The sequence below is a fragment of the Onychomys torridus genome, chromosome 4 (assembly GCF_903995425.1).
Source record: "Onychomys torridus chromosome 4, mOncTor1.1, whole genome shotgun sequence".
NCBI classification, from domain to species: domain Eukaryota; kingdom Metazoa; phylum Chordata; class Mammalia; order Rodentia; family Cricetidae; genus Onychomys; species Onychomys torridus.
The window spans coordinates 25,533,395-25,542,501 of record NC_050446.1 but is presented as its reverse complement, the minus strand read 5'-3'; positions in this window follow the sequence as shown (position 1 = coordinate 25,542,501).

Below are 9,107 nucleotides of genomic sequence, written 5' to 3'. Positions count from 1 at the left end.
CTCCCTCCTCTTGTGCTGTTTTTTCTCCCTCTTCCCTTCTGCCCCCTCCATACACTTTTCTTCTTCTTCTGTTTAGAAAGGGGTAGGTCTCCCATCGGTGTCAACACAGCATAGCATATCAAGTTGAAGTAGGACTAAGCTCCTTCCTTTGTATTAAGTCTGGGTGAGGCAACCCAGTATGGGTAATAGGTTCCTAAAAGCCACCTCAGATGTTAGGGCCAGGCCCTGATCCCATTGCTAGGAGTCCCATAAGAAGACCAAGCTACACAACTGTCATACATATCTAGAGGGCTTAGGTGAGTCTCATGCAGGTTCCCTAAGTTGTCAATCCAGAGTCTCTGAGCTCTTATGATCCTAGATTAGTTGCTTCTGTGAGTTCCCTTGTGATGACCTTGGCTTCCCTGGCTCATACAATCTTCTTCTCTTTCTTCAACAGTATTCTCAGGTTTGCCGGTATTTTTACAACAATGTTCATGAAGGAAAGTGGTCTGAAATTATTTTTCTTTGTTGAGTCTTTTTGTAACTTCGGTATCAGTGTAACTGTGGCCTCATAAAATGAATTTGACACCAGTGGTGGTGGTGCATGCCTTTAATCCCAGCACTCTGGAGGCAGAGGCAGGTGGATCTCTGTGAGTTTGAGGCTAGCCTGGTCTACAAAGTGAGTTCCATGAAAGGCACAAAGCTACACAGAGAAACCCTGTCTCGAAAAACAAAACAAACAAACAAACAAAAAATTTGGCAATGTTCCTTCTCTTTCTATTTTGTGGAATAATTTGAGGAGTACTGGTATTAGCTCTTTAAAAGTCTGGTAGAATTCTGCCCTGAGACCATCTGGCCCTCACCTTTTCTTGCTTGGCAGACTTTTAATGACTGCTTCTATTTCCTTAGGGATTATAGGTCTGTTTAAATTGTTTATCTAACTTGGTTTAACTTTGGTATTTATATCAGTCAAGAAATTTGTCCATTTCTTTTAGATTTTCCAATTTTGTGGAGTACAGGTTTTTGAAGGATGACCTAATGATTGCCTGGATTTCCTCAGCGCCTGTTGTTATATCTCCCTTTTCATTTCCTATTTTGTCAATTTGGATATTCTATCTCTGGCTTCTGGTTAGTTTGGATAAGTACTTTTCTGTCTTGTTGATTTTCTCAAGGAACCAACTTTTTGTTTCATTGATTCTTTGTATTGTTCTCTTTGTTTCTCTTTTGTTGATTTCAGCCCTCAGTTTCATTATTTCTTGCTGTCTACTCCTCTTGGATGTGTTTGCTTTTTTTTTTGGTCTAGAGCTTACAGCTGTGCTGTTGAATCACTAGTATGAGATTATGAGATTCACCCAAATTCTTTATGAAGACACTTTGAGCCATGAACTTCCCTCTTAGCACTACTTAGATTTTGTCCCATAAATTTGAGTATGTTGTGAATTCATTGTCATTGAATTCTAGGAAGTCTTTAATTTTTTGTTTGTTTTCTTTTTATGCTATTTTTATTTTATAATTAACTTAATTTCACATACCAGCTACAGTTTTTCTCATCCTCCCTCCTTCCAACCTCTAGCCCTTCTCAACCCATCCCCCATTCCCACCTCCTCCAATGCCAGGTCTTCCCTGGGGAGACTCAGCTAAGGCAGGTCCAGTCCCCTCCTCCCTACACCAAGGCTGAGCAAAATGTCCCAGCATAGGCCCCAGGCTCCAAAAAGCCAGCCATGCACCAAGGACAGGTCCTGGCTCCACTGCCTGGGGGCCTTCCAAACACTTCAAGCTAATCAACCGTGTCACTTATCCAGAGGATCTGGTCCACTTCCATGGGGGTTCCTCTGCCACTGGTTCATAGTTCATCTGTTTTCACTAGTTTGGCTATTTGTCCCTGTGCTTTCTCCAATCATGGTCTCAATATCTCTTGCTCATACAATCCCTACTCTCTCTTGCCGATTGGACTCTTGGAGCTCCACCTGGGGCTTGGCCATGGATCTCTGCATCTGCTTCCATCAGACACTGGATGAGAGTTTTATCATGACAGCCAGGGTGTTCAGCAATCTGATCACCAGAGCAGATCAGCTCAGGCATTCTCTCTACCATTGCCAGTAGTCTACAGTGGAGGTATCTTTATGGATTTCTGGGGACCTCTCTAGCACTCTGCTTCTTCCTGTTCCCATGGGGTCTTCACTCATCATGGCGTCTCCCTCTCTGTTCTCCCACTCTGCTCCTGATTCAGCTGGGACCTCCCACTCCCCTAAGCTCTCTTTCCCCCAACCCTTGCCCTCCTTTTGTCCCCTCACCCCCAGTAGCTCATATAGAGCTCATCTATTTCTCTGTTGTTGGGTGATCCCTGTGTCTTTCTTAGGGTCCTCTTTCCTAGGTAGCCTCCCTGGAGTTGTGAGTTTTATTTGACTCAGTGGAAATTTAGTTGAGAGTTCTTCAGTTTCCATGAGTTTGTAGGCTTTCTGTAGTTTGTATTATTGTTGTACTCCAACTTTAATACATGGTGATCTGATAATGTACAAGGGGTTTTTACAAATTTTTGTATATGTTTAGACTTGCTTTATGACAGAGTATGTATCCAATTTTGGAGAAGGTTCCATGATGTGTTGAGAAAAAGGTATATCCTTTGGTGTTTGGTTGAAATGTTCTGTAGATATCTGTTAAGATCTTTTGGTTTATAACATTTGTTAGCTGCAGTACTTCTCTGTTTAGTTTTGAGCTGGATGACCTGTACATTGGTGAAAGTGGGGTGTTGATGTATCCACTATTAATGTGTATGGTTCGATATGTGATTTAAGCTATAGTATGTTTCTTTTACTAATGTGGGTCCCCTTGTATTGGGGGCATAGACATTCAAAACTGAGACATAATTCTGGTGAATTGATCCTTTGATGAATATGAAATATCTTTCTCCATCTCCTTTGATTGATTTAGGTTTGAAGTCTATTTTGTTAGATATTAGGAGAGGTATACCAGCTTGCTTCTTAGGACTGTTTGATTGAAAAATCTTTTTTCCAACCCTCTGTTCTGAGATAAGATTTGTCTTTGATGCTGAATTGTGTTTATTGTATGAAGTAGAAGGATGGATCCTGTTTTTGTATCCATTCTGGTAGCCTGTATCTTTTTATTGATGAATTGAGTCCGTTGATATTGAGAGATATAATGACTGCTGATTATTAATTCCTGTTATTTGTTGTTGTTGTTGTTGTTGGTGGTGGTGGTGTGTGTGTGTGTTTCCCTTCTTTTTGTTTTTGCTAGTGTGGGATTATCTATTGCCTATGTTTTCATGGGTGGAGCTAACTTTGGTTTGGAGTTTTTCTTCTAGTACTTTCTATAGAACTGGATTTGTGGATAGATATTGATTAAATTTGACTTTGTCATGAATATCTTCTGTCCTCCATCTTTGGTGATTGAAAGTTTTGTTGCTATAGTAGTCTGGACTGGTATCCATGGTCTCTTAGAGTCTGCAAGAGATCTGTCAAGGACCTTTGCCTTTTAGAGCCTCCATTGAGATGTTGGGTGTAATTCTGATAGGTATGCCTTTATATGTTACTTTGACTTTTTCCATTGTAACTCTTAATATTTTTTTCATTCTGCATATTTTGTGCTATGATTATTATGTGGTGAGGGGACTGTTTATTTCTTGTCCAGAGTTTTTGGTGTTCTTTAAACTTCTTGTACATTCTTTAGGTTAGGAAAATTTTCTTCTATGATATTGTTAAATATCTTTTCTGGGCCTTTGAGCTTGGATTCTTCTCCTTCTTCTGTTTCTATTATTCTTAGGTTTAGTCTTTTTGTAATGTCTCAGATTTCCTGGTTAATTTTTGTTAGGAATTTTTTATATTTAACATTTTCTTGGACCAATAAATCTATTTTGTATCTTCATTGCCTGAAATTCTCTCTTCTATCTCTTGTGTTCTACTGGTGATGCTTGACTCTGTAGTTCCTGTTCATTTACTTAGATTTCCCATTTCCAGAATTCCCTCAATTTATGTTTTTTTTATTGCTTCTGTTTCCATTTTCAGGTCTTGAACAGTTTTATTTATTTATGTTAACTGCTTGTTTATTTTTCTTGTTTTGTTTTTTCTTTTACATTCTTTGAGAGATTTATTGACTTCCCACAATTTTTTGGCTGTCTTTTTAAATTTTCTCTTTAAGATCCTCTATCATCTTCATAAAGTTATTTTTCAGGCCTTTTTTGTGTTTAAGCTGTGTTAGAATTCTCTGGTCTTGTCATAAGTTAGCTGGGCTCTGATGGTGACTTATTATCCTTTCTGTTCTTGATTATGTCTTTACACTGGCATTTTGGCATCTGGATTTGAGATGATAATAGGTCTAGGTGTTGATTCCTGTGTTTGTCTTTGTTGGATGGATGTTTTTGTTTCTTAGTTTCCTTTTCCTCTCCTGTCTTTGGCCTAAGTGGCAAAGGGTTCTGGTGAATGATGAGTATTCAGGTCCAGTAGGGTGTCTTCACTGTGCTTTTTGGTGTCTTGGGTACCTTGTTCCACTCTGGCCTCTGGTAAAACTGAAATCTTCTTGGGTCTCTAGATCCAGCCTGACATCCAGTAAAGCCTGTGTCTTCTGGGGTACTTAGGACCATTCTGGCTTCTGGTAGATGTGCTGGGACTGTTTTTCTGACTATGAACTGTACACTGAGCCTTTGTAGTCTGTTATTCCAACTGGTGTGGACTATGTATGGGCCTATGGAGAGTGCTGGAGTTCTGGGAAAAGGCTGCTTGTTGACTGGTGAGGGTGATTGTTGCTGGTGTGATCTGTGACTATGTGATGGAAGTCTACTGGGGTTGAGAGCAGAGTCCAATAGCAGCTGGGCAGAGGAGAAGCTGGCATGGTGTTGGCTTGGGGAAGAGTCTCAGGGGTCAGAAATCAGGGAGGGATACAGTTCCACTGGCTTATGTGGCTTGGGCCTGCTTGGAAGTCTTCTGTGGTTGGCACTAAAACTACCTTTTTAAGAAGCCAAGAAGTTGGTCCATACTTGTAATCACAACACTGGGAAACTGAAACAGAGAAGATCCTGAGACTCACTGGCCAACTAAACTAGCCTATGGGGCAAATTCCACCCAAGTAAGGGATACTGTTTCAGAAGAAGATGGATGGCACCTGAAAAATGAAATCCAAGGTTGGCCTTTGGCTTCCATACACATGAACCTGCACACATATGAACTGCTCCTGGACACACCAACATACTTACACTAAATTTATGAAGTTTTAAAATGAAAACTGAATTTGCATAATAAAAAAGGGGCTATGGAAAATTTAAACCATGCTTTAAAATTATTCATCAATGTACCCATAAGTTGTGAACTCAAATTCTTTTCTATGTGGAAAAAAGTAAAATATATTCCTGACCCATAAATTTTGAGACAACACCATAAAAGGCAGGGCTACTTCAGGCTCTCTCTTGGTTTCTTTGTCTTAGAGTGCCAGAACCCTATATTATGAAAAAGAAATGTTTGATTGCCTGCATGGAGAGGTGTCATGTGGATGCATGGTAAGCTGATGCATAGCTGCATGGTAAGCTGATGCATAGCTGCATGGTGAGCTGTTGTATACCTGCATGGTGAGCTGTTGTGTAGCTGCATGGTGAGCTGTTGTATACCTGCATGGTGAGTTGTTGTGTAGCTGCATGGTGAGCTGTTGTATACCTGCATGGTGAGCTGCTGTGTAGGTGTTTTGTAGACACAGGTCCTCAAAATACACTTGAAGGAAGAATAGGCCTTTCATTACATGGTACTGGGAAACTGGATATCTACAGGAAAGGGTGAAATTGTACCCCTATGTCTTCCTAGCTACAAAAACCCTAAGTTAACATGGATTAAAACATTAGTGTGAGACCCCCAAACAATGAAACCAGCAGAAGAGAACACACTACAAGTAACTGGAATGTACCATGGCTTATTTTGAACAAGACACTCAAAGTGCAGAAACAAACGAACTAAAACAAGACCAAGCAAACAAAACACAGAAAATGGAATTAATCTGATTTGAAAATTTTCGTGCAGAAAAGAAGGCATCAACAGAGTGAAGAAGCAACCTAAAGGATGAGCTACTCCATTTTTCACAATACACATCTGAGAGTAGGATCATTTCCAGAATGCATTAAGAACTCAAAAAAACTCAGTAACAATGACCTACAGACTATAATTTAAAATGGGCCACACAATTTAGTAGGCATTTCTTGAAAGAAAATATAAAAGTCTTTAGCAGGTATATTTCACAAAGGTTCAAAATTACTGATTACCAGGGAAATGCAAATCAAAATAACAAAATGTTCTTCTCATAAGAATGGCTATTATCAAAAAGATGAAAGGTAGTAAGTCTTGAAAAGGATATGGATAAAAAGAACCCTTGAATACTGCTGTTGAGAAATTTATATAGCTAACATGGAAAACACACACACACACACACACAGAGAGAGAGAGAGAGAGAGAGAGAGAGAGAGAGAGAGAGAGGATAGAACTACCATAGGTTCTAGTAGTCCTCATTAATGAGTATACATCCACACAAAATGAAATTGGTATAACAAGGAGGCATCTGCATTCACATGTTTATTATAGCACCATTTCAATAGCTAAGAAATAGAGACAATCCCAGTATTCATCAATGATGATGGATAAAGAAATGTGGTACATACAGAGAAGAATAAAATCTTATCATTTATAAAACTATGAATGACACTGGAGACTCTTGAGTGAAGTAAACTGAGTACTGAAAGATAAACATAGCACAAATATAGTCATATGCAGACTCTAAAACCATTTATCTGTTGCATATAAGTTGATATAGGATGAGCCAGGCCACTGTGGTTGATACCATATCTAGGCATATGGGCCTGGGCTGTAAGCAAGTTCGATGACCTTCAGCATAGGAGAAATGCAGTAAGCAGAAAGATTCCTCCATGGTCTCTGCTTCACTTGCTGCCTCAAAGTTGCTGTCGTTAGTTCTTGCCTTGATGTCCCTCCATGATGGTCTGTCACCTGGAACCCAAGCAAACCCTTCCTCTCCAAGTTAGTTTTGGTTAAGGTTTTATCACAATGACAGAAACCAAAGTAGGATGAAGTGTCTGGATGTTTTTACCATAAAGAAATTTAACCTGAATCAATCAATGGGACCTGTTGAAACTGAGAAGCTTTTGTAGAGCAAAGGACACAGTCAACAAGACAAAGCGACAGCCTACAGAATGGGAAAAGGTCTTCACCAACCCCACATCTGACAGAGGGCTGATATCCAGAATATATAAAGAACTCAAGAAATTAGACATCAAAATGCCCAACAGTTCAATTAAGAAATGGGCTATAGAACTAAACAGAGAATTCTCCACAGAGGAAGTTCAAATGACTGAAAGACGTTTAAGGAATTGCTCAACATCCCAGGAAATGAAAATCAAAATGACTCTGAGATACCACCTTACACCTGTCAGAGTGGCTAAGATAAAAAAAACACAGAAGACAGCTTATGCTGGAGAGGATGTGGAGCAAGGGGAACTCTCCTCCACTGCTGGTGGGAATGTAAACTTGTACAGTCACTTTGAAAATCAATATGGTGCTTCCTTAGAAAATTGGGAATCCATCTCCCCCAAGACCCAGCTGTAGCACTCTTGGGCATATACCCAAGGAATGCTCAATCATACCACAAGGGCATTTGCTCAGCTATGTTCGTATCAGCTTTGTTTGTAATAGCCAGAACCTGGAAACAACCTAGATGCCCTTCAACTGAAGAATGGATAAAGAAAATATGGTACATATACACAATGGAGTACTACTCAGCAGAGAAGAACAATGACATCATGAGGTTTGCAGGCAAATGGATGGATCTAGAAAAAATCATCCTGAGTTAGGTAACCCAGACTCAGAAAGACAAACATGGTATGTACTCACTCATAGGAGGATACTAGATGTAAAACAAAGATGACTAGACTGCTACACAACTCCAGGGAGGCTACCTAGAAAACGAGATCCTAGGAAATACACAGGGATCACCCAATGACAGAGAAATGGATGAGATCTATGTGAACAACCTGGATCACAGTGGGAGTAATGAAGGGCAAGATTTGAGGGAAAGAAATCTTAGGGGAGCAGGAGATCCCAGCTGGATCAAGAACAGAAAGGGAGAATGAGGAATAACAGACCATGATAAATGAAGACCACATGAGAACAGGAATAGGCAGAGTGCTGGAGAGGTCCCCAGAAATCCACAATGATATATCCTCTGTAGACTGTTGGCAATGGTCTAGAGAAAGCCTGATCTGACCTAGTCTGGTGATCAGATGACTAAACACCCTAACAGTCGTCTTGGAACTCTCATCTAATAACTGATGGAAGTAGATGCATAGATCCTCAGCCAGGCCCCAGGTGGAGCTCCAGGTGTCCAACTGTCGAGAAAGAGGAGGGACTACAAGAGCGTGAATTGTTGTATCCAAGATTGCAAAAAGCACAGGGACAAATAGCCAATCGAATGGAAGCACATGAATTATGAACCAAAGGCTGAGGAGCCCCCAACTAGATCAGGCTCTCTGGATAAGTGAGACAATTGAATAGCTTGATCTGTTTGGGAGGCACCCAGGGTGTGGGACCAGGACCTGTCCTTAGTGCATGAGCTGTCTGTTTGGAACCTTGGGCTTACACAGGTACACTTTGCTCAGTCTGGAAGGAGGTGACAGGACCTGCCTGTACTGAATCCACCAGGTTTAAATGAATCACCAGGGGTGTCTTGGTCCTGGAGGACATGGGAATGGAGGGGAGGGGCTGGGGGGAAGGTGGGGATGGGGGCAGGAGGGGGGAGGACAGGGGAACCCATGGCTGATGTATAAAATTAAAGCACATAATAATAAAAAAAATGTGGAAAGAAAAAAAAAGAAATTTAACCTGATTATAGACTTATCCAAACATTACATAGTATAACAATCATATATACATATTTTATATCAGGTAACAATTTTTTTTTTAAATTTTTACCCCCGCCCCTCCAGTAAAACCAAACTATTTTAGCTTGCAGCTTTTGACCATCAGAACCATGAAGGATAACCACCAATAGTCCTTTTCATTCATATGACTTTTAACTGCGAAGTGGATGGTCATGCTCCTATGAAGAGACAGAAAATATGTTAGAAACGT